The 24251-nt window shown below is 40.8% G+C and overlaps 1 pseudogene; it reads left to right on the top strand.

The window, feature by feature from the left end:
• The window catches only part of LOC148576299 (uncharacterized), a 104110-nt pseudogene that overhangs the window by 21615 nt on the left and 58244 nt on the right, over nt 1-24251 (top strand).

Here is a 24251-nt window from a genome sequence, read left to right as displayed (position 1 = left end):
ACCTTCACCCAAGGAAGTGAGGTAGCAAAGACCAGGATGATGACAAAAAGAGGGCAACTAGAAACCATCACCTGAAGGTTGTATTGTCACTTAATTCCATGTACTTAGAATGTTGAAAATTGGAAGTCCGAATGTAATTTTGATTAATAGTTACTCGTTAGTTGGAACCCTTTTAAATTCTGTCTTTTAAGCTTTTTGTTGAATAGGTCTATGCTTGCTGGTCTTTATGTCACTGCATCATCACTAGGCTTACTTGTATGCTTGTTCTTTTAAATCAAATAAAAAGAGAATGAGTGTTTACAAAAGACCAGAGTGGAGCTCATACTATGGAGTAAGTTCATGAGTTTATGGTGTGATCATAAGTTAGCTAAGTTGGTTCAACCACAAGGTGGGAAGACAACTATCTGTCATGAATACTATGCTTTGAACACACCCCATGAGACTAGCTAAATAACAAGATCCTAATAAGAAAAAGGGGAAAAGAAAAATGAAAGTGGAAAAATAAAAGAAAAAGAGTAAGCAATAAGGCTAGGCACCAATGGTTTTAATCTTGAAGCATGTGTCTGTGGTGTTCTTGTGTGAGGAATTTACTTGGATGAATAAGCTCTTAGGGGTGCCTTATCACTTGGTAACTTGGGTTAACTAACACGGGATTATTAGCTGAAAGTCCACTATCAAGAGTAACCCTCACTACAGAGCATTTAGTAACCCAAAGAGGTGCTAGACACCAAGGTCTCAAGAAAGAAAATAAACAAACCAAGTGCCTGTGGTGTGTATGTATGGGGGAGAGACTTGAGGAAGTAAGTCCTTAGGGGTGCTTCAACACCTAGCACCTTGAACCAACTGGTTCGGGAGTGTTGGCTGAAAGCTTATTTTAAAGAGTTGCCCCCTTACAGAGCACTTAGCTTAAGAACACAAATAAGCCCTGAAATGACAACAAAAGGATCAATAAATAAAAGTCTCATGGGATGCAATCATAGTGAGTATTCTAGGACATGATAAAGGTCTAAAAGCCAGGAATGAACCTAAGTTGCTATGCATGAAACCACCATAAAACCAGGGACATGACCTCCACAAGAATGACTCATTTCTCTTGGCATTCCATTCATCATTCTCTTGTTCCAGTACTCGCTTAGGGACAAGCAAGCTTTAAGTTTGGTGTTGTGATGCCAGGGCATTTTGGCCAGTTTCACTGACCTTTTCTTTACTGTTTTTAGGATAGTTTCATGCATTTCCTTAGAAAATAAGCTAGTTTTGGGTAGATATTCACTTACATCTTGATTCAAGCATACATGTTGCACCTTACATGATTTCATGAGGATTTCGCATGAAATTAATGACAAATTGGATGTTGCATTTCCCATGACTTGGACTAGAACTTTGATGCACTTTATTGTTTGATTTAAGGACAAAGGAAGCAAGGAAGAACCACGTTAGCAGCCACGTTAGTCTCACTAACGTGACTTCTAACGTAGGAATGGGAGCTAGCTTGCAAAGTTAATGAGAAAAGTAATTGCCAATAACGTCCTCAAAGCCATCATAGCCCACGTTAAGAGTCACGTTAACTAAGTTAACGTGAACTCTAACGTGGAGGAAAGAAAATGGAGCCAACGTTAGTGACACTTACCCTTGTCACTAACGTTGGGCCAAGCTCATAAGTGGCCACGTTAGTTGCCACGTTAACTTAGTTAACGTGGCTTCTAACGTTAAGAAGCAAAAGAGAAGCCAACGTTAGTGACATTTAACTTTGTCACTAACGTTGGCCAAGCCTCCACAAGCCACGTTAACTTCCACGTTAACTTAGTTAACGTGGAAGCCAACGTGGAGAAAATATATGATCGCCAACGTTAGTGACACTTAACTTTGTCACTAACGTTGGAATGAACCACACAAGCCACAATGAGCCACGTTAGCTCCCACGTTAACTTAGTTAATGTGGAAGCTAACGTGAAGAAGAGAGATGATGAGCCAACGTTAGTGACATTCACCTTTGTCACTAACGTTGGAGATGGCTAGCATTGTGGTGCAGGAATTTTGAATCACACTTTTCACAACTCGTACCACTGACCAGCAAGTGCACTGGGTCGTCCAAGTAATACCTCACGTGAGTAAGGGTCGAATCCCACGGAGATTGTTGGTTTGAAGCAATCTATGGTTATCTTGTAAATCTTAGTCAGGAAGTCAATTATGTTTATCAGTTGAATTGCGAATAAACAAGAGAGCATGGATTAAAGGTTACTTGTTATGCAGTAATGGAGAATATGTTGGAGTTTTGGAGATGCTTTGTCTTCTGAATCTCTGCTTTCCTCTGTCTTCTTGTTCACGCACGCACGTCCACCTATGGCAAGCTGTGTGTTGGGGCATCACCGTTGTCAATGGTTACATCCCCTCCTCTTGTGAAAATGGTCCAAATGCTCTGTCACAGCACGGCTAATCATCTGAGGTTCCCGATCATGCTGGAATAGGATTCACCCTCCTTTTGCGTCTGTCACTACGCCCAGCACTCGCGAGTTTGAAGCTCGTCACAGTCATTCAATCCCTGAATCCTACTCGGAATACCACAGACAAGGTTTAGACTTTCCGGATTCTCATGAATGCCGCCATCAATCTAGCTTATACCACAGAGATTCTGATTAAGGAATCTAAGAGATATTCATTCAATCTGATGTAGAACGGAGGTGGTTGTCAGGCATGCGTTCGTGGGGGAATGATGATGATTGTCACGTTCATCACATTCATGTTGAAGTGCGAATGAATATCTTAGATAGGAACACGCATGTTTGAATAGAAAACAGGAATACTTGCATTAATTCATCGAGACACAGCAGAGCTCCTCACCCCCAATAATGGAGTTTAGAGACTCATGTCGTCAAAGAGTACAAAGTTTAGATCTAAAATGTCATGAGATACAAAATAAATCTCTAAAAGTTGTTTAAATACTAAACTAGTAGCCTAGGTTTACAGAAATTGAGTAAACTATAACAGATGGTCTAGAGATCCACTTCTGGAGCCCACTTGGTGTGTGCTGGGGCTGAGATTTAAGCAATTCACGTGCATAAGGCAATTTTGGGCGTTCAACGCCAGGTTTGGATCCATTTCTGGCGTTGAACTCCAACTTTTAATCCTTTTCTGGCGCTGGACGCCAGAATTGGGCAGAGAACTGGCGTTGAACGCCAGTTTACATCATCTATCCTTGAGCAAAGTATAGACTATTATATATTGCTGGAAAGCCCTGGATGTCTACTTTCCAACGCAATTGGAAGCACGCCATTTCGAGTTCTGTAGCTCCAGAAAATCCACTTTAAGTTCAGGGAGGTCAGAATCCAACAGCATCAGCAGTCCTTTTTCAGCCTGAATTAGATTTTTGCTCAGCTCCCTCAATTTCAGCCAGAAAAATACCTGAAATTACAGAAAAACACACAACTCATAGTAAAGTCCAGAAATATGAATTTTTCCTAAAAACTAATGAAAATAGACTAAAAACTAACTAGAACATACTCAAAACTATATGAAATTAACCCCCAAAAGCGTATAAAATATCCGCTCATTACAACACCAAACTTAAACTGTTGCTTGTCCTCAAGCAACTAGACAAATAAAATAGAAGACTAATAGGTTGAGAAGCAATAATATCTCAGAGTTTTTGAGTGAAGCTCAGATTCTAATTAGATGAGCGGGACTAGTAGCTTTTTGCTTCTGAACAGTTTTGGCATCTCACTTGATCCATTGAAGCTCAGAGTGATTGGCATCTATAGGAACTTAGAATTCAGATAGTGTTATTGATTCTCCTATTTCAGTGTGATGATTCTTGAACACAGCTATTTTATGAGTCTTGGCCGTGGCCCTAAGCACTTTGTTTTCCAGTATTACCACCGGATACATAAATGCCACAGACACATAATTGGGTGAACCTTTTAGATTGTGACTCAGCTTTGCTAAAGTCCTCAATTAGAGGTGTCTAGAGTTCTTAAGCACACTCTTCTTTTTGCTTTGGACCTTGACTTTAACCGCTCAGTCTCAAGTTTTCACTTGGCACCTTCACTCCACAAGCACATGGTTAGGGACAGCTTGGTTTAGCCGCTTAGGCCAGGATTTTATTCCCTTAGGCCCTCCTATCCACTGATGCTCAAAGCCTTGGGATCCTTTTTATTACCCTTGCCTTTTGGTTTTAAGGGCTATTTGCTTTTTGCTCTTGCCTTTTGGTTTTAAGAGCTTTGGCTTTTTCTGCTTGCTTTCTCTCTCTCTTTTTTTTTTCTGCAAGCTTTGTTCTTTGCTGCTTTTTCTTGCTTCAAGAATCATTTTTTTATGATTTTTCAGATTATCAATAACATGTCTCATGTTCATCATTCTTTCAAGAGCCAACATATTTAACAATCTTAAACAACAAATTCAAAAGACATATGCACTGTTCAAGCATTCATTCAGAAGACAGAAAGCATTTCCACCACATGTAACTAATTAGAATTTCTCTTATTAAAAACTCAAAATTTTATTGCCTCTTATTCAAAAGATCTACTATTTTATTCATGTTTGTTGATGATGAGAAAAATAGACTATAACTTAATTGGAGATAAAATCAAAATAGATACTAATTACTACTATATGACTCATAAGGTAAAACTTAAAATAAGAACAATTATCACAGAGTTAAGGCTAAGATTAGAACTCAACAACCTTGAGGTTTGGAAGTGGATGTTCCTCTAGTCTGTGAGGTGCTTGGTCCTTCAAGAGATAACTCCTGACGCTTCAGTTCCTTGGTTAAGAACTTCCCTTGATTCCAAAGTGGTTTTGGAATACTCTCTTTTTTGCCTCTTGGAGTGGGTTGTTTTTCTTTAGGGGCCATGATCTTAGTGATCACGGATAAGCACACCAAACTTAGAGGTTTGCTTGTCCTCGAGCAAAAGAAAAGAAAGGAGATGGGTAGAAGGAGAGCTCCTCCCCACTATCCTGGCGTTTGAACGCCCAAACGCTGCCTGTTTTGGGCGTTCAACGCTCAAATGCTGCTCTCCTGGGCGTTCAACGCCCAGTTGTTGCCCTTTTCTGGCGTTGAACGCCAGATTGCTATCCTTACTGGCGTTCAGCGCCCACTGGCTGCCCCTTTTGGGCGCTGAACGCCCAAAACAGGCTCTTACTGGTGTTTTCTTGCCAGTGAGCTCCTTTCTCTATTTTGTATGCAGATTCCTTCTGTAACCCTGTGAACTTATGCAATTGATTCTTTACCTTGTTGTCAATGAACTCTATATAAACAAATAAAAATAAAAAATAAAAATAGGGCAAAATGGTTAGAGGATTGTTGCCCCATGGCTGGGTTGCTTCCCAGCAAGCGCTTCTTTATTGTCTTTAGCTGGACCTTGCTGAGCTTTCAATCTAGCTTCAGCCTTGAGCACTCTTGCTCAATGTTGCCTTCAAGATAGTGCTTGATTCTCTGTCCATTGACAATGAACTTCTTATCAGAATCAATATCTTGAAGCTCCACATAACCATATGGTGATACACTTGTAATCACGTATGGTCCCCTCCACCGGGATTTCAGTTTTCTGGGGAATAGCCTGAGTCTAGAGTTAAACAACAGAACCTTCTGTCCTGGTTCAAAGATTCTAGATGACAGCTTTTTGTCATGCCACTTTTTTTATTTCTCTTTATAAAGCTTGGCATTTTCGAAAGCTGTGAATCTGAATTCCTCTAGCTCATTTAGCTGGAGCAATCGTTTTTCTCCTGCTAATTTGGCATCAAAGTTTAGGAATCTGGTTGCCCAGTAGGCCTTATATTCCAGTTCCACGGGCAGGTGACATGCCTTACCATACACGAGTTGGTATGGAGAGGTCCCTATAGGGGTCTTGAATGCTGTCCTGTAAGCCCACAGAGCATCATCCAAGCTCCGTGCCCAATCCTTTCTACGGGTATTTACTGTCCGTTCCAGAATTCTCTTTAATTCTCTGTTAGAGACTTCAGCTTGCCCATTGGTTTGTGGATGATATGGAGTAGCCACCTTGTGGCGAATCCCATACCGAACCATGGCAGAGTAAAGCTATTTATTGCAGAAGTGAGTGCCCCCATCACTGATGAGTACTCTAGGGACACCAAACCTGCTAAAGATATGTTTCTGGAGGAACTTCAGCATTGTTTTAGTATCATTGGTGGGTGTGGCAATGGCCTCAACCCATTTTGATACATAGTCAACTGCTACCAGAATATAAGTGTTTGAGTATGATGGTGGGAAAGGTCCCATGAAGTCAATTCCCCATACGTCAAACAACTCAATTTTCAAGATTTCTTGTTGAGGCATGGCGTAACCATGAGGCAGATTACCAGCTTTTTGGCAACTGTCACAATTACGTACAAACTCTCGGGAATCTTTATAGAGTGTGGGCCAATAGAAGCCACATTGGAGGACCTTGGTGGCTGTTCGCTCACCTCTGAAATGGCCTCCATATTGAGATCCGTGGCAATGCCATAGGATTCTCTGTGCTTCTTCTCTAGGCACACACCTACGGATTATTCCGTCTGCACATCTCTTAAAGAGATAGGGTTCATCCCACAAGTAGGACTTTGCATCAGTAATTAATTTTTTTTTGTATCCTGTTGTACTCCTTGGGTATGAACCTTGCAGCTTTATAGTTTACAATATCGGCAAACCATGGTGCTTCCTGAATGGCAAACAAATGCTCATCTGGAAACGTCTCAGAGATCTCAAGAGAGGGGAGGGGCGTCCCTTCTACTGGCTCTATCCGGGATAGATGATCAGCCACTTGGTTCTCTGTCCCTTTTCTGTCTCTTATTTCTATATCAAACTCTTGCAGAAGCAACACCCATCTAATGAGCCTGGGTTTTGAATCCTGCTTTGTGAGTAGATATTTAAGAGCAGCATGATCAGTATACACAATCACTTTTGATCCTACTAAGTATGATCTGAACTTGTCAATGGCGTAAACCACTGCAAGTAATTCTTTTTCTGTGGTTGTGTAATTTTTCTGGGCATCATTTAGAACGCGACTAGCATAATAAATGACATGCAGAAGCTTGTCATGCCTCTGTCCCAATACTGCACCAATGGCGTGATCACTGGCATCACACATTAGCTCAAATGGTAACGTCCAGTCTGGTGCAGAAATGACTGGTGCTGTGACCATCTTAGCTTTCAATGTTTCAAACGCCTGCAGGCACTCTGTGTCAAACACAAATGGTGTGTCAGCAGCTAGCAGATTGCTTAGAGGTTTTGCGATTTTTGAAAAATCCTTTATAAACCTCCTATAGAATCCCGCATGCCCCAGAAAGCTTCTGATTGCCTTAACATTGGCAGGTGGTGGTAATTTTTCAATTACCTCTATTTTTGCTTGATCCACCTCTATTCCCTTGTTTGAGATTTTATGCCCAAGAACAATTCTTTCAGTCACCATGAAGTGACACTTTTTCCAGTTTAAAACTAGGTTGGTCTCTTGGCATCTTTTCAGAACAAGTTTCAGGTGATCAAGACAGGAGCTGAATGAGTCTCCCTATACTGAGAAGTCATCCATGAAGACTTCCAAAAATTTTTCCACCATATCAGAGAAAATAGAGAGCATGCATCTCTGGAAGGTTGCAGGCGCATTACACAGCCCAAATGGCATCCTTCTATAAGCAAACACTCCAGATGGACATGTGAATGCTGTTTTCTCTTGATCCTGAGGATCTACTACAATCTGGTTATAGCCTGAGTAGCCATCCAAAAAGCAATAATAATCATGACCTGCTAGTCTTTCTAGCATCTGGTCTATGAATGGTAAAGGAAAATGAACCTTTCTGGTGGCTGTATTGAGCCTTCTGTAGTCAATACACATGCGCCACCCTGTAACTGTTCTTGTAGGAACCAGTTCATTTTTTTCATTATGAATCACTGTCATGCCTCCCTTTTTTGGGACGACTTGGACAGGGCTCACTCAGGGGCTATCAGAAATAGGATAAATAATCCCAGCCTCTAGTAATTTGGTGACCTCTTTCTGCACCACTTCTTTCATGGCTGGATTTAGCCGCCTCTGTGGTTGAACCACTGGTTTGGCATTATCCTCCAATAAGATTTTGTGCATGCATCTAGCTGGGCTTATGCCCTTAAGGTCACCTATGGACCACCCAAGAGCTGTCTTGTGTGTCCTTAGCACTTGAATACGTGCCTCTTCTTCCTGTGAATTTAAAGCAGAGCTTATGATCACTGGAAAAGTGTCACCTTCTCCCAGAAACGCATATTTTAAGGATGGTGGTAATGGCTTGAGCTCGGGTTTAGGAGGTTTTTCCTCTTCCAGAAGAAATTTCAGAGGCTCTTTCATGTCCTCTGAATCCTCTAAATCAGGCTGAACATCTTTAAAGATGTTTTCCAACTCTGATTCAAGACTCTCAGCCATGTTGATCTCTTCTACCAAAGAGTCAATAAGATCAACTTTCATGCAGTCTTTTGATGTGTCTGGATGCTGCATGGCTTTGACAGCGTTCAGCTTGAATTCATCATCATTGACTCTTAGGGTTATTTGCCCCTGTTGGACGTCAATGAGGGATCGTCCAGTTGCTAGGAAGGGTCTTCCTAGAATGAGAGTAGCACTCTTGTGCTCCTCCATTTCCAGCACAACAAAGTCAGTGGGAAAGGCGAATAGCCCAACTCTGACAATCATGTCTTCAATCACGCCTGATGGGTATTTAGTGAAACCATCAGCAAGTTGGAGATATATCCGGGTTGGTTTAACTTCTTCAGTTAAGCCAAGCTTTCTGATAGTGGATGCAGGTATTAGGTTGATGCTTGCCCCAAGATCGCATAAAGCTGTCTTGGTGCAATTACCTTCTAATATGCATGGTATCAGAAAACTCCCAGGGTCTTTAAGCTTTTCAGGAAAGCTTTTCAGAATGACTGCACTGCATTCTTCAGTGAGGAGAACTCTTTCTGTTTCTCTCCAATACTTTTTATGACTCAAGATCTCTTTCATGAACTTGGCATAAGAAGGTATTTGCTCAAGTGCTTCTGCAAATGAAATCTTTATTTCAAGAGTCCTGAGATAATCTGCAAAGCGAGCAAATTGCTTATCTTGCTCCTCTTTCAGGAGTTTTTGAGGATAAGGTATCTTGGCTTTATATTCCTCAACCTTAGTTGCTGGAGGTTTATTGCCTACAGAAGTGGTTGAAGAAGCCTTTTTAGAGGGGTTGTCATCAGCATTTGTGTGTGCCTGATCCCTCACTGGCAATTGAGTGCCAGAGTTAGAAACTGGAGTGACGTTAGACACCAGCTCCTTGTCTGTTCCTGGCGTCTGAACGCCAGAACTGTGCCCGTTTTGGGCGTTCAGCGCGAAATCCTGCCCAATTTGGGCGTTTAACGCCAGATCATTGCCCATTTCTGGCGTTGAACGCCAGTTTTGCCTTGTTTCTGGCATTGAACGCCAGTCCTGAGCATGGTCTGGGCGTTCAGCGCCAGCCTTCCACCAAATTTCTGGCGTTTTAGTTCTAGAATTACTTTTCCCTGGGCTCTTACTGTCCTCAGGTGAATTTTGGGTAGTTTGCTCATTTCTTAGCTTCTTGCTGCCTTGAGGTGGGGTATTTAATGTTTTCCCACTTCTTAATTGAACTGCTTGGCATTCTTCTGTTATTTGTCTTGATAGCTGCTGCTTTGTTTGCCTAAACTGTTCTTCCATATGTATATTAGCCATCCTTGTCTCTTGTAGTCTATCTTTGAATTCGGTTAACTGCTTTGTTAGGAAGTCCAATTGCTGATTGAATTCAGCAGCTTGTTTTACAGGACTGAGTTCAGCAGTTGCTGTTTTAACCTCTTCTTTCATGGAAGGGTCACTGCTTAGGTACAGATGCTGATTCCTGGCAACTGTATCAATGAGCTCTTGAGCCTCTTCTATTGTCTTTCTCATGTGGATAGATCCACCAGCTGAGTAATCCAGAGACATCTGAGCTCCTTCTGCAAGCCCATAGTAGAAGATGTCCAACTAAACCCACTCTGAAAACATTTCAGAGGGGCATTTTCGTAGCATCTCTCTGTATCTCTCCCAGGCATCATAAAGAGATTTATTATCTCCTTGTTTAAAGCCTTGGATGTCCAGCCTTAGCTGTGTCATCCGTTTTGGGGGAAAGTGTTGATTCAGGAATTTTTCTGTCAACTGTTTCCATGTCCTTATGCTAGCCTTAGGTTGGTTATTCAACCACCTCTTAGCTTGATCTTTTACAGCAAATGAAAACAGTAATAGTCTGTAGACATCCTGATCTATTTCTTTATCATGTACTGTGTCAGCAATCTGTAGAAACTGTGCCAGAAACTCTGTAGGTTCTTCCTGTGGAAGACCGGAATACTGGCAACTTTGCTGTACCATGATAATGAGCTAAGGATTCAACTCAAAGCTACTGACTCTAATGGAGGGTATGCAGATGCTACTCCCATATGAAGCAGTAGAGGGGTTAGAATATGACCCCAGAGTCCTCCTGGACTGTTCATTTCCGCTTAGGTCCATGATGGAGAAAGGGAGATAATGTAAAATAGAGAAAATATTTTTGTTTATTTATTTATTAATTTATTTCGAAAACAAAATAAATCAAAATAAAATAAATAAAAATGAGTGAAAGATTTTCGAAAAAAATGAGGAGAGAGAAATTGGTTAGGAGATTTTGAAAAGGATATGATGATTTTTGAAAAAAAGTTTTAAATTTTGAAATAAAAATCTGAATTTTAGAAATAGATTTCGAAAAAGATGCTTTAAAATAGAGAGAAAAGATATTTTTTTTGAATTTTTAAGAAGAGAGAGAAAAACAATAAGATAGCACAAGATTTAAAATTTTTAGATCTAATGCTCCTTGCTTTCGAAAATTTTTGGAGGGAAAACACCAAGGAACACCAAACTTAAAAATTTTAAGATCAAGACACAAGGAAAACTCAAGAACACTTTGAAGATTCACAAGAACACAAGAACATGAAGGAAGAATACCAAACTTAAAATTTTTAGAAAACCAAAATAAATTTTCAAAAATTTTAAGAAAAATCAACAAGAAAACACCAAACTTAAAGTTTGGCACAGGATTTAATAGAAAAATTATTTTTGAAAAAGGTTTTAATAAGAAAATAAGGATTCTAAAATTTTAACACGATAATAATACGAGACTCTAAACAAAAAGAGAAATTTTTCCTAATCTAAGCAACAAAATAAACTGTTAGTTGTCCAAACACGAACAATCCCCGGCAACGGCGCCGAAAACTTGGTGCACGAATTATGAATCACACTTTTCACAACTCGTACCACTGACCAGCAAGTGCACTGGGTCGTCCAAGTAATACCTCACGTGAGTAAGGGTCGAATCCCACGGAGATTGTTGGTTTGAAGCAATCTATGGTTATCTTGTAAATCTTAGTCAGGAAGTCAATTATGTTTATCAGTTGAATTGCGAATAAACAAGAGAGCATGGATTAAAGGTTACTTGTTATGCAGTAATGGAGAATATGTTAGAGTTTTGGAGATGCTTTGTCTTCTGAATCTCTGCTTTCCTCTGTCTTCTTGTTCACGCACGCACGTCCTCCTATGGCAAGCTGTGTGTTGGGGCATCACCGTTGTCAATGGCTACATCCCCTCCTCTTGTGAAAATGGTCCAAATGCTCTGTCACAGCACGGCTAATCATCTGAGGTTCCCGATCATGCTGGAATAGGATTCACCCTCCTTTTGCGTCTGTCACTACGCCCAGCACTCGCGAGTTTGAAGCTCGTCACAGTCATTCAATCCCTGAATCCTACTCGGAATACCACAGACAAGGTTTAGACTTTCCGGATTCTCATGAATGCCGCCATCAATCTAGCTTATACCACAGAGATTCTGATTAAGGAATCTAAGAGATATTCATTCAATCTGATGTAGAACGGAGGTGGTTGTCAGGCACGCGTTCGTGGGGGAATGATGATGATTGTCACGTTCATCACATTCATGTTGAAGTGCGAATGAATATCTTAGATAGGAACACGCATGTTTGAATAGAAAATAGGAATACTTGCATTAATTCATTGAGACACAGCAGAGCTCCTCACCCCCAACAATGGAGTTTAGAGACTCATGTCATCAAAGAGTACAAAGTTTAGATCTAAAATGTCATGAGATACAAAATAAATCTCTAAAAGTTGTTTAAATACTAAACTAGTAGCCTAGGTTTACAGAAATTGAGTAAACTATAACAGATGGTCTAGAGATCCACTTCTGGGGCCCACTTGGTGTGTGCTGGGGCTGAGATTTAAGCAATTCACGTGCATAAGGCCATTTTGGGCGTTCAACGCCAGGTTTGGATCCATTTCTGGCGTTGAACTCCAACTTTTAATCCTTTTCTGGCGCTGGACGCCAGAATTGGGCAGAGAACTGGCATTGAACGCTAGTTTACGTCGTCTATCCTTGAGCAAAGTATGAACTATTATATATTGCTGGAAAGCCCTGGATATCTACTTTCCAACGCAATTGGAAGCACGCCATTTCGAGTTCTGTAGCTCCAGAAAATTCACTTTAAGTGCAGGGAGGTCAGAATCCAACAGCATCAGCAGTCCTTTTTCAGCCTGAATCAGATTTTTGCTCAGCTCCCTCAATTTCAGCCAGAAAAATACCTGAAATTACAGAAAAACACACAACTCATAGTAAATTCCAGAAATATGAATTTTTCCTAAAAACTAATGAAAATAGACTAAAAACTAACTAGAACATACTCAAAACTATATGAAATTAACCCCCAAAAGCGTATAAAATATCCGCTCATCACATTGCTACGTTAGAGGCCACGTTAACCTAGTTAACATGGACTCTAACATGGGAGATAGGGGCACATTGGAACGTTAGTGACAAAGGTAAGTGTCACTAACGTTCTCGAAGGTTGGCAAGCTAACGTTAAGAGCCACGTTAACTAAGTTAACGTGGACTCTAACGTAAGAAAGGGGGAGGCTATTCAACGTTATTGGGAAAGGTAAGTCCCAATAACGTGTGCAAAGGACCAAGAGGCAACGTTAGTGGCAACGTTTGTGCCATTAACGTTGAGGTTAACGTGGCTCTAACTTGGGTAAGGAACGTTAGTGAAAAAGGTGATTGTTACTAACGTTCTCGAACCCACATTTTCACTTAACGTTAACACCACTAACGTCCTGAGCTAAAGTCCCTGCCCACTTCACACTTTCTCTCTGCAAGTAAAGCTAAGCCCAACGAAGAAGATAACTGCTTCAAACTCAAGATCCAAAGGCCCATACCCAAGACTTGAAGAGCCAACTAGAAGATCAGAAGAGTAGTATATATAGGGGTAGCTTTGAATTGATTAGAGAGAAAAATTAGGGGAAAAACTACTCTCTGTATTTTGTCATTCTCTGCACTTCTAGTTTTGTTTTCATGATGTATTCTCCATCTTTGCTTTTATTTTTCAGAGCTATGAATAACTAAACCCCTTTCATTGGGTTAGGGAGCTCTGTTGTAATTTGATGGATCAATACTAGTTTTCATTATTCTTCTTCTATCTGTTTTCTTGATTTTACTTGAAAGCTTTCGATCTTCATCCAATTGGATAGTTATCTTAGAAAAGAAGCTATTCAAACTTGGATCTCTTCTGAACCTTGAAAGAGGAAGGAAGAGATCATGCTAGAAATGCTTTCTCATGCTGGACCAAATTGGGTTTGGATGGATATGTGATTATAATCCTCTCAATACTTGATTTGGGAAATGCATGTGGTATAATCAGTGACCATACTTCATCTCTTCTCATGAGAAATTGACCAAGGAATTGGCTATTGATCAAGATTTGAGAGATTGAATTACAAGGAATTGTAATTTGATCACTTAAGATTGCCAAGGAGATCAATGAATGCATTGATTGAGGAAGAGATGAAAATGAAATTGATCCGGAGAATGCAACATCTCCTGAGCCCAATGAACTCCCCATTTCTGATCTTACCATTCTCTTTAGTTTCTGTCATTTACTTTTATGAGCAATTACCCCATTCCCATTTACAATTCTGCAATTTACTTTCCGTCATTTACTTTCAGCTCTTTATTTCTAGCATTTACTTTTTCTGTTATTTACTTTCCTGCCATTTTATTTTCTGTAATTCTCAACTCAAATTTTGATTCGCTCAACTAGAACATTCCTCTAATTAAAGTTTCTTGATCAATCAATCTCTGTGGGATTCGACCTCACTCTATTGTGAGTTTTTACTTGACGACAAAATTCGGTACACTTGCCGAAGGAAATTTGTTACGAGACAAGTTTTCCGTGCATCAGACCTTTGTCAGGTCTCTTTCAGGGATTACTTTTATAACTTGTCCATTGTAGGAGACCGACTTCTTTATGTCGATCTCTTCTAAGTTATTTTGTAATCCTCTTTCTTGGACCTTTGTCAGGTCTCTTTCAGGGATTACTTTTATAACTTATTTTTCGTAGGAGACCGACTTCGTCATGTCGATCTCTTTTAAGTTATAGCAATTCCTCTTTTATAGGGTTGGCCAGACCTCTTTCCAGGGATTTGCTGATAACTTGGGTTGACTTGGTCCGACTTTTTAACGTCGGCCAGTCTTTAAGTTATTATTTAGCAATCTATAAGACCTCGTCAGGTTCTTTTTCTGGATTACTTTCAATAACTTCTTGCATTATTCTGTGTTCATCTTGCCAATTTATAGAAGTGGTTTCTATCTTTGTTTGGTCGACCTTTAGATGAATCGCGTTTTCATCTCTATTGGTCTTTATCGTGATCGTGCAGTGAATCTATTTTTCACTTTTCTGCCGATCTGTTGCTTTATAATTGGACGATGAATGCTTCAGATTAATGCGTCTTGAAAATTTGTAGAATATCTAAAATATGTTTTATTTAAAATAAAGTGCAAATATATACATGTGGGAGTTTTTTCATCCCTTTAAGTTGGATAATTTCTGAATCTCAACTTGGTGCCTCATTAAAAAACCTTTTCAGGAAAAAGAGTGCATCATATGATGAGATCTTTTACCTTCTCTAGCTATAGTACCTTCTTAGGTTGCAAGCGTGCCATGATCTGGGAAGCTCTCGTCCCTCGAGTTCGGACAGTCTGCAGTAGCCCTTCCCAAGTACTTCTATGACTCGGTAGGGTCCTTTCCAGTTTGCTGCTAGCTTTCCTTCTCCGGGTCGAGTTGTTCCAATATCATTTCGGATTAGGATGAGATCATTCTCAGTGAAACCTCTCGGCACTACCTTTTGATTATGTCTGGAAGCCATTCGACGTTTTAGTGCTTCTTCCCTGATTCAAGCTTTTTCTTGGATTTCAGGAAGTAGGTTGAGCTCTTTCCTTTGAAGTTGGGAGTTAGCTTCCTCATTGTAATGAACCACTCTAGGCGACCTTTCCTCGACCTCTACTGGGATCATTGCCTCCACTACGTATGCTAGTCGAAATGGTGATTCGTTTGTGGTGGAATGTGGCGTTGTTCGATATGCCCATAGGACTTGTGGAAGTTCATCAGCCCAGGCTCCCTTTGCATCTTACAGTCTCCGTTTCAGCCCAGCCAATATGACTTTGTTGGCCGCTTCGGCTTGTCCATTGGCTTGGGGATGTTCAATGGAGGTGAACTGGTGTTTTAAGTTTAAGTCGGCTATTAACTTTCTGAAGCCCGCGTCTGTGAATTGGGTGCCATTGTCTGTAGTGATGGAGTATGAAACCCCAAACCTTGTGACAATATTCCTATATAGGAATTTTCGGCTCCTTTGAGCAGTGGCGTTGGCTAGGGGCTCTGCCTCGATCCACTTTGTGGAATAGTCTACCCCGACTATGAGGAATTTAACTTGTCCCGATCCCTGGGGAAAGGGTCCGAGAAGATCGAGTCCCCATTTTGCAAATGGCCAAGGCGATGTTACGCTGATGAGCTCTTCTGGCGGGGCGATGTGAAAGTTGGCATGTTTCTGGCATGGTGGGCATGTCCTTACAAACTCTGTAGCTTCCTTTTATAGAGTTGGCCAATAAAATCCCGCCCAGAGTACTTTTTTGGTGAGAGCTTGTGCTCCGAGATGATTACCACAAATGCCACTGTGTACTTCCTCTAAAACTTCCCTTGTGTTGGAGGTCGGCACACATTTAAGTAGTGGTATTGAAATCCCTCTTTTATATAGGGTGTTGTTTATGATGGTGTAGAACTGAGCCTCCCGTTTTAACCTCTTTGCCTCCGTCTTATTTGTGGGGAGTGTTTCTGTTTTGAGGTAATTAATTATGGGGGTCATCCATCCTTGATCCTGACTTGTTATGGCTATGACTTTTTCCTCTTCCGAGATTGATGGATTCTGTAGCATTTTCTGGATGAGGCTTCTATTGTTGCCCCCTGGTTTGGTGCTGGCTAGTTTTGAGAGTGCATCAGCTCGGGCATTTTGTTTGCGGGGTATGTGGCAGATCTTATATTCCCCGAGTTGTCCGAGCTGTTCCTTGGTTTTATCCAAATACTTTTTCATGGTGGGATCTTTGGCTTGGTAGCTCCCTGTTATTTGTGAGGTGACTACTTGTGAACCGCTGAAGATGTTGAGTTTTTTAGCTCCAACCTCCTTAGCCAGCTTCAAACCAGCTAGTAACGCTTCATATTCCGCTTGGTTGTTTGAGGCCGAGAACCCAAATTTGAGGGAAAGCTCAACTTGGGTTCCTTGGTTGCTTTCTATTATCACACCTGCGCCGCTTCCAGTCTTATTTGAAGACCCGTCCACGTAGAGATTCCATTCTGTGGGGGTTTCCAGGGTATCTGTGAATTCTGCAATGAAGTCGGCCAAGTATTGTGATTTAATGGCTGTCCGAGCTTCATATTCGAGGTCAAACTCGGATAACTCGACTGCCCATTGTAAAATTCTGCCTGCTAGATCTATTTTCTGCAGTATCCCTTTTATGGGCTGGTTGGTCCAAACCTTAATGGTGTGAGCCTGGAAGTACGGGCGAAGTCGTTGAGATGTCAGTATGAGAGTGTAGGCGAACTTTTCTATTTTTTGGTAGTTCAGCTCGGATCCCTGCAGCGCTTTACTAATGAAGTATACAGGTTGTTGCTCTTTGTTGTCCTCTCGAACCAGTGCTGAGGCTACTGCCTGACTTCCTACCGCAAGGTATAATACGAGTGGTTCTTCCTCTCGTGGTCGAGTTAGGATAGGTGGTCGTCCCAGGAAATTTTAGAAATCCTGGAAGGCTTGCTCGCATTCCATTGTCCATTCGAACTTCTTTCCTTTCCTTAAAGTGGCATAGAAGGGGAAAGATCTTATCGCTGATCCCGCTAAGAATCTGGATAAGGCTGCTAATCTCCCGTTGAGTTGTTGTACCTCTCTGACACAAGTTGGGCTCTTCATGTCGAGTATGGCCTAGCATTTGTCTGAATTTGCTTCAATTCCTCTTTGTGTGAGCATGAAACCTAAGAATTTGCCCGCTTCTACTGCAAAGGTGCATTTTGCGGGATTGAGTCGCATGTCATGCTTCCTTATAGTGTCGAACACTTGAGCCAGGTCGGACAGTAATGTCTCTTCGCTTTGTGTCTTTATTAACATGTCGTCCACGTAGGCTTCCATGATTTTTCCGATATGATCTGAAAAGACTTTATTCATTAGCCTTTGATACGTAGCTCCTGCATTCTTGAGACCGAAAGGCATTACAATGTAGCAGTAATTTACTTTTGGCATCAAAAACGAGGTCTTTTCTTGATCTGGTGGATACATGGGGATTTGGTTGTATCCGAAATATGCATCCATTAACGAGAGGTATCTATATTCAGATGAAGCATCTACCAGAGCGTCGATACTTGGGAGTGGGTAAGGATCTTTTGGGCAGGCTTTGTTGAGATCAGTGTAGTCGGTGCACATTCGCCATTTCCCATTTGATTTTTTCACCAAAACGACGTTCTGGCCCAAGTTTTCTTCGTCTTTGCTGTACCGGCCGAGATTCTGGATAGACCGCCAACTTGTGACTCATTAGCTTGGGGTCTATGCCTGGCATGTCTGCAGCTTTCCACGCAAAGAGATCGACATTATCTCGTAAGAACTGTACCAGTAATTCTTTTGCGTCTCCCTTCAGGATCGTGCCAATATTAGTTGTTTTGTCTGAGGTATCCCTGATCTGAACTTTCTCTATTTCTCCTTCGGGCTGTGGACGGAGTTCTTCTCGTCTCTGAACTCCACTAAGCTCAATTGTATGGAACTCTTTTCCTCTGCCTCTGAGGTTTAGACTTTCGTTATAACAGCGGTGTGCCATCTTTTGATCTGCTTTTATTGTAGCTATCCCTTCTGTAGTTGGGAATTTCATGCATAGATGTGGAGTTGAGACTATTGCGCCGAGTTGATTTAGTGTTGTCCGACCTATTAGGGCATTGTAGGCTGAACTCACGTCAACCACGATGTAGTCTATCTTGAGTGTTCTGGATTGGTTCCCTTTTCCGAAGGTTGTATGTAGTGACACGTATCCCAGCGGTTGTACAGGGGTATCTCCCAGTCCGAACAGGCTGTTAGGGTATGCTCTAAGCTCTTTTTCTTCTAAGCCGAGCTTGTCGAAGGCAGTTTTGAATAAGATGTCGGCGGAGCTTGATAAACCACTATTTTATGGTTTATCTTGTGCTCAATTGAGTGGTTTTTATCTACTCTTTACCCACTTATTCGTACTATTTGCATGGTTTTACATTTGCCTTCCTAATTATGTGCTTTGATTGAAAACATGCTTCTTTGATCTTATATTTGCTTATTATTAATCCTCTCTTATTACCATTAGATGCCTTGACATGTGTGTTAAGTGTTTTCAGAGATTATAGGGCAGGAATGGCTTGGAGGATGGAAAGGAAGCATGCAAAAGTGGAAGAAATACAAGAAGTTGGAGAAATTGCTAAGCTGTCCAGCCTGACCTCTTCGCACTCAAACGGCTATAACTTTAGCTACAGAGGTCTAAACGACGCAGTTCCAGTTGCGTTGGAAAGCTAACATCCGGGGCTTCGATTTGATATATAATATGCTATTGTTCCCCTGACGCTAGGGGGCGCGACCGCGTGATCCATGCGACCGCATTGCAGTGACGAAAATCCAGCGTGGCAAAATTCAAAACCAGCGAATTCTGGACTGTTTTTGACCTAGTTTGCGGCCCAAAAAACACAGATTAGAGACTATAAAGTGGGGGAATACATCCATTCATGAGAGAGCTCGCATATTTTATTTTTCAATGATTTAGATTTAGTTGAGAGGGAGATCTTCTCCTCTCTCTCTTAGGATTTAGGATTTCTTCTTGCTTTAAGAGTGACTCTCAATCCAGGTTTTATATTTCTTTGTTTTAAACTTCCCTTTCACTTTATTTATTTATTTCAGTATCTGAGTTGGCTATTTATCTTTATAATTGAATCTATGAATTCTTCCATGTTACAGACTGTTATTTGAATTAATGATAATTGAGGTATTTTCAGTTTATGATTGTTCTCTTTGATTTAAGTTACCATTGCTTCCCATCTAAGGACATTTTTATTATTCTAGTAATTTTACTTTTTCCACTTTTGGTCCTGGTTAAGAAATCAGTAACTCAACAGTTATCAAACTCAACATATTTGATAATCGTTATCTTGCTAATTGAGCTGAACTTAAGTAATCCCAACCTTTTCTTAGGAAATAAATAGGATTCAAAGGTCAATTTAATTAGTCCCTTGACTTTCCTTTGCTTTAGTAAGGGTTGACCAAGTGGAGTTTAGATTCAACTTTCATTATAGTTGAGAGAGATAACTACGTTGGGCCTCCAACTTCTCTTACCTTGCCAAAAGTCTGCTTTACAGTATTTATTTATTTTAATTGCCATTTACTTTACTTGTCATTTAAATTACTTGCTTCTCATCTTCTAAACCCCGATTACAACCTTTATAGCCAATAATAAGAACATACCTCCTCGCAGTTCCTTGAGAAGATGACCCGAGGTTTGAATACTCGGTTAACAATTTTTAAAGGGGTTTGTTACTTGTGACACCCAAAACGTTTGTACGAAGGGATTTTTGTCGGTTTAGAGACTATATCTACAACGCGACTGTTTTTATGACATTCTTTACTGGTGAAAAGCCTAACGTCAAAGCTCCCTTGGTCTATTAATGTGCGGTGGAGATTGGCGTTTGCCAGTATGATGGTGATGACCATGGGGTCGTCGTGTCCTGAGATGATACCGGATGCATCTTCTTTGGTGAATGTGATTGCAGGGATGTCTGGAGCTTCCTCCTTTCCTTTGACATGATATACTTCTTTGAGATATCTTTTGCGGGATGATTTGGAGATTCCTCCTCCTGCAAATCCTCTGTGTATCATATGGACATGTCTTTCTGGCGTACGAGGTGATCGCTCGATTCGTCCGACATCTTCATCCCTTCTTCTCTTTCTTTGATCATCATCTCGGGTGGCCAGTGATAAACCACTATTTTATGGTTTATATTGTGTTTAATTGTGTGGTTTTGTCATGATCCTTGCCCACTTATTCATCAATTTAGCATGCATTTAGATTTTCTTCCTAAATTCAGTACATGTTTGAAAATTGCTTCCTAGAGACTCTAATTATTTACTTTTAATTCTCCTTTATTCCATTCGATGCCGTGATCTGTGTCAAGTGTTTCAGGCCTTATAGGGCATGAACGAGATGGAGATTGGAGAGGAAGCTAGCAAAAATGGAAGGAACACAAGAATTTGAGGAGATAACCAGCGAGAAGTGACGCGGTCGCATGGCTCACGCGACCACGCGAAGGAGCACAATTCGCAGTGACGCGGCCGCATGGCTTGCGCAGCCGTGCGGATTGGAAAGCGCAAGCGACGCAGTAGCATGGACGACGCGAACGCGTGGAAAGGAAAAAGCGCAAGCGACGCGTCCGCATGGACGACGCGATCGCGTGACATGTGCGATCTGCATAATCTGTAGAATTCGATGGGGGCGATTTCGGACCTTATTTCGGCCCAGTTTTTGGCCCAGAACAGCAGACTAGAGTCAGAGAATATGCAGAAACAACAGACACATTCATTCAGTAGTTTTTAGATCTAGTTTTTCACTCTCTTAGGTTTTTCTCTCTAGTTTTTAGGATTTTAATTTCCAATTGGTCTTAGCATTGGAACAGTGAGAAGAGTTATTTCCTCATCAAGACCTCATCATTCTAGTTTGTTCTCTTAACTTGGTTTTATTCTTCCATGTTCTTTGTTATGTTCAATTTTGTTATTCAGATACTTTTATGATTAATTAATGCAAGGGTTATTTCTCTTTAATTCAATTTCAATTCCAATAATCATGTCTTCTTTTAATCCCCTTTTATGTGCCATGGATTCTTTATTTACAATGCGTGAGTAATTTCATTACTTGATAGGGAGTTGATTAAAAGGAATTCTTGAGTTGGAAGGATTGAAGGAGAATTTTATAGTTGGGTTAAATGTTGGATTGCTATCCTGTCACCAACGCCAATCCCTTTGAACTAAGTGGGTTGTAACTCGTGAATAGATTTGGCAGTCCAACTTGTTTGACTTTCCTTTACCTAGTAAAGGATAACCAAACAGAGTAACCGTTAATTATAAATCAATCTTAAAAATCACTCCATCAATGATAGAGATTCTAACTAATCAATTCCCAGTCAAGGCTTTTATTTATATTATTTGAAATTCCTCAATTTAAATTCCAATCTACTTAGCTCAACTTCTTGGAACATCTGATTAATAAAATAGCACACTTTTCTACAACTCGTTGGGAGACGACCTGGGACTTAAAACTCCCAGTAATTTTAATTTAAACTCTCTGTGACATACTTCTAAATTGATAGGCAGATTTTCGGTGAGTTAAGAACTATACTTGCGACGTAACCATTTTAATAAATTTTTAAATCACCAGCTTCTGCTTCCCATCAATTTTTGGTGCCATTGCCGCGGAGTTGCAATAGAGTACTAATTTCATTAATTAGAATTTATTTATTTGCATTTTATTTAATTTTGCTACTATGAGCTGCATGTTTCTTCCGTCAAATGACACGTTCACTTCCTGATCCGCGCTTGCTAATATTCGATCCTGAAATTGAAAGAACAATTTCACGAATAAGGCGAGAACATCGTAGGTTAGCCCGCTCTGAGGGCGGATCTGAATGTGAATTTGAGGAAGAAACTAGCTCCCGTTCTACTGATTCGGTTGTTTTACGTGCAGAAAACATGGCAGCTAGAAGAGTTACCATTCAGGAGGAAGGAGCTCCTGATTTTACAATGCAACCGTTTCAAGCGCATCATCCAGCGGTAGCTACGGATTTTGAAATAAAGACCGTACTGCTAAATTTGATGCCCAAGTTTCATGGCCTACCTGCTCAAGAGCCTATCAAGCACTTGAGAGATTTCCAGGCAGCCTGTTCTACTGTCAGGTGTGATGGCACTGATGAAACTTTAATTCTGCTGAAAGCTTTTCCGTTCTCTCTTGAGGGAAAAGCAAGAGAGTGGTACTACACTCAACCTCTAGCAAATGTATCCAACTGGGATACACTCAGAAAGGAGTTTCTGGAAAAATTCTTTCCATCTGAAGTTACTGATAAACTGAGGAAGGATATCTCTACAATTGTTCAGGACGATAATGAGACTCTCTTTGAATACTGGGAGTGCTTCAATAATCTTCTGGAAGCATGCCCCACCACATGATTGACAAGATCGTGCTACTCAGCTATATCACACAAGGTATGAGACCCCAAGATAAGACCACATTGGAAAGTGCCAGCAATGGGTCTATGAAGAAGTACAAGACCACTGATGAAGCTTGGCAATTGATCAGTAATTTAGCTGAATTTACTCGGAACCACAGACAGAAGCAAGGCCATTCAAAAGCCGTTGCAGAAGTATCTTCTGGCATAGAGACTGCTGCTCTAAATCGAAGCATCTGTGAGATGACCAACCTGCTGAAGCAAATGCAGTTAAATCAACAAGCTCAGCAAACTCAACCGCGGCAAAACCAACAACTAGTCCCACAAAGAATTTGCGGAATTTGTGCTGATTACAGCCATTACACTGATGAATGCCCGCAGCTCCAACAAGAAGACAACATGGTGGCATCCACTCACAACTTCTATGACCGCCCCAACCAAGGGTACAATCAAAGTGGAAATAATAACCATGGATGGCAGGACAATTCAAACCAGAATTGGAGAGACAACAATAATAGGGGAGGCAGAGATAACCAGGGAAATCAGAGGTGGAATAATAACAACAACAGGCAGCAAAATCAACTGTACCGAGCACCTCACCTGAGGCAAAACCAAGGACCACCGAACAATCAGCAGCAAACCTCTCAATTTACTCATTCTTCTGTATCTTCTAATGAAGATTTATTACAAGCTTTTGAGAAAAGACAACTGGCCATGGAAAATACCATCGTAAACAATATTAACGCCAGTCTGAATGGTTTCACCTCTACTCTGTAAGCTCTTATGACACAACTTGGTTCAGCACAAAATTCCAGTAACCAACCTTCAAGCACCACTGGAATCCCCTCTCAATCATTACCCAATCCAAAGGGAGGCATTAATGCCATCACCCTGAGGTCCGAAACCACACTGCAGGAGAGGAATCAGGAGGAACCAAGCCCACCAGAATATGCCTCAGCTGAAGAGGTGGTAGAAATCGAAGATGTTGAAGAGGAAGAGGACATACAGGACATAGCTGAAGGAGAGATAGCTCAACCACAGGAAGAAGCACAAAAAGACGCAGGCCGCACATTAAACACTACTCCCATTCCATTTCCACAACTTGCAAGGAAGCCCAGGAAGCAGCTGGAACCTGATCCTAAAATGGTAGAAATATTCAAAAAGGTTGAGGTAACTATTCCCCTTTTCGATGTTATTCAGCAGGTACCTAAATATGCAAAGTTTCTAAAAGACTTATGTATCCATAAAGACAAAATTAATGAATTAGAAACTATTCCTTTAGGTAGTTCTATATCTGCTTTAATGGGAGGATTACCTGAAAAATGTAGTGATCCAGGTCCTTGCATAGTTAGTTGTACTATTGGTAGTGTAGTAATTTATGATTGCATGTGTGATTTAGGAGCATGTGTCAGTATAATGCCTTTGTCTATATATGATGTTTTAAGGCTCCCTCCCTTAAAAAGGTCGGCAGCTCATTTTGTGTTAGCAGATAAAAGCATTATTACAGTGGCTGGAGTTGCTGAAGATGTTTTGGTGAACATTAAAGGGCTCACATTTCCCATTGATTTTTATATCTTGGAGATGCCCCATAATGATTCAAATAAGCCATCATCAATCTTACTTGGAAGACCATTCCTGAAGACATCAAAATTCAAATTAGATA

Source organism: Arachis ipaensis, chromosome B1, assembly GCF_059453495.1.
Source record: "Arachis ipaensis isolate K30076 ecotype BB chromosome B1, ASM5945349v1, whole genome shotgun sequence".
In the NCBI taxonomy this organism is placed as follows: Eukaryota; Viridiplantae; Streptophyta; class Magnoliopsida; order Fabales; family Fabaceae; genus Arachis; species Arachis ipaensis.
Note: the sequence above shows the minus strand (reverse complement) of the source record. Positions and strands in the feature narration are given on the sequence as shown.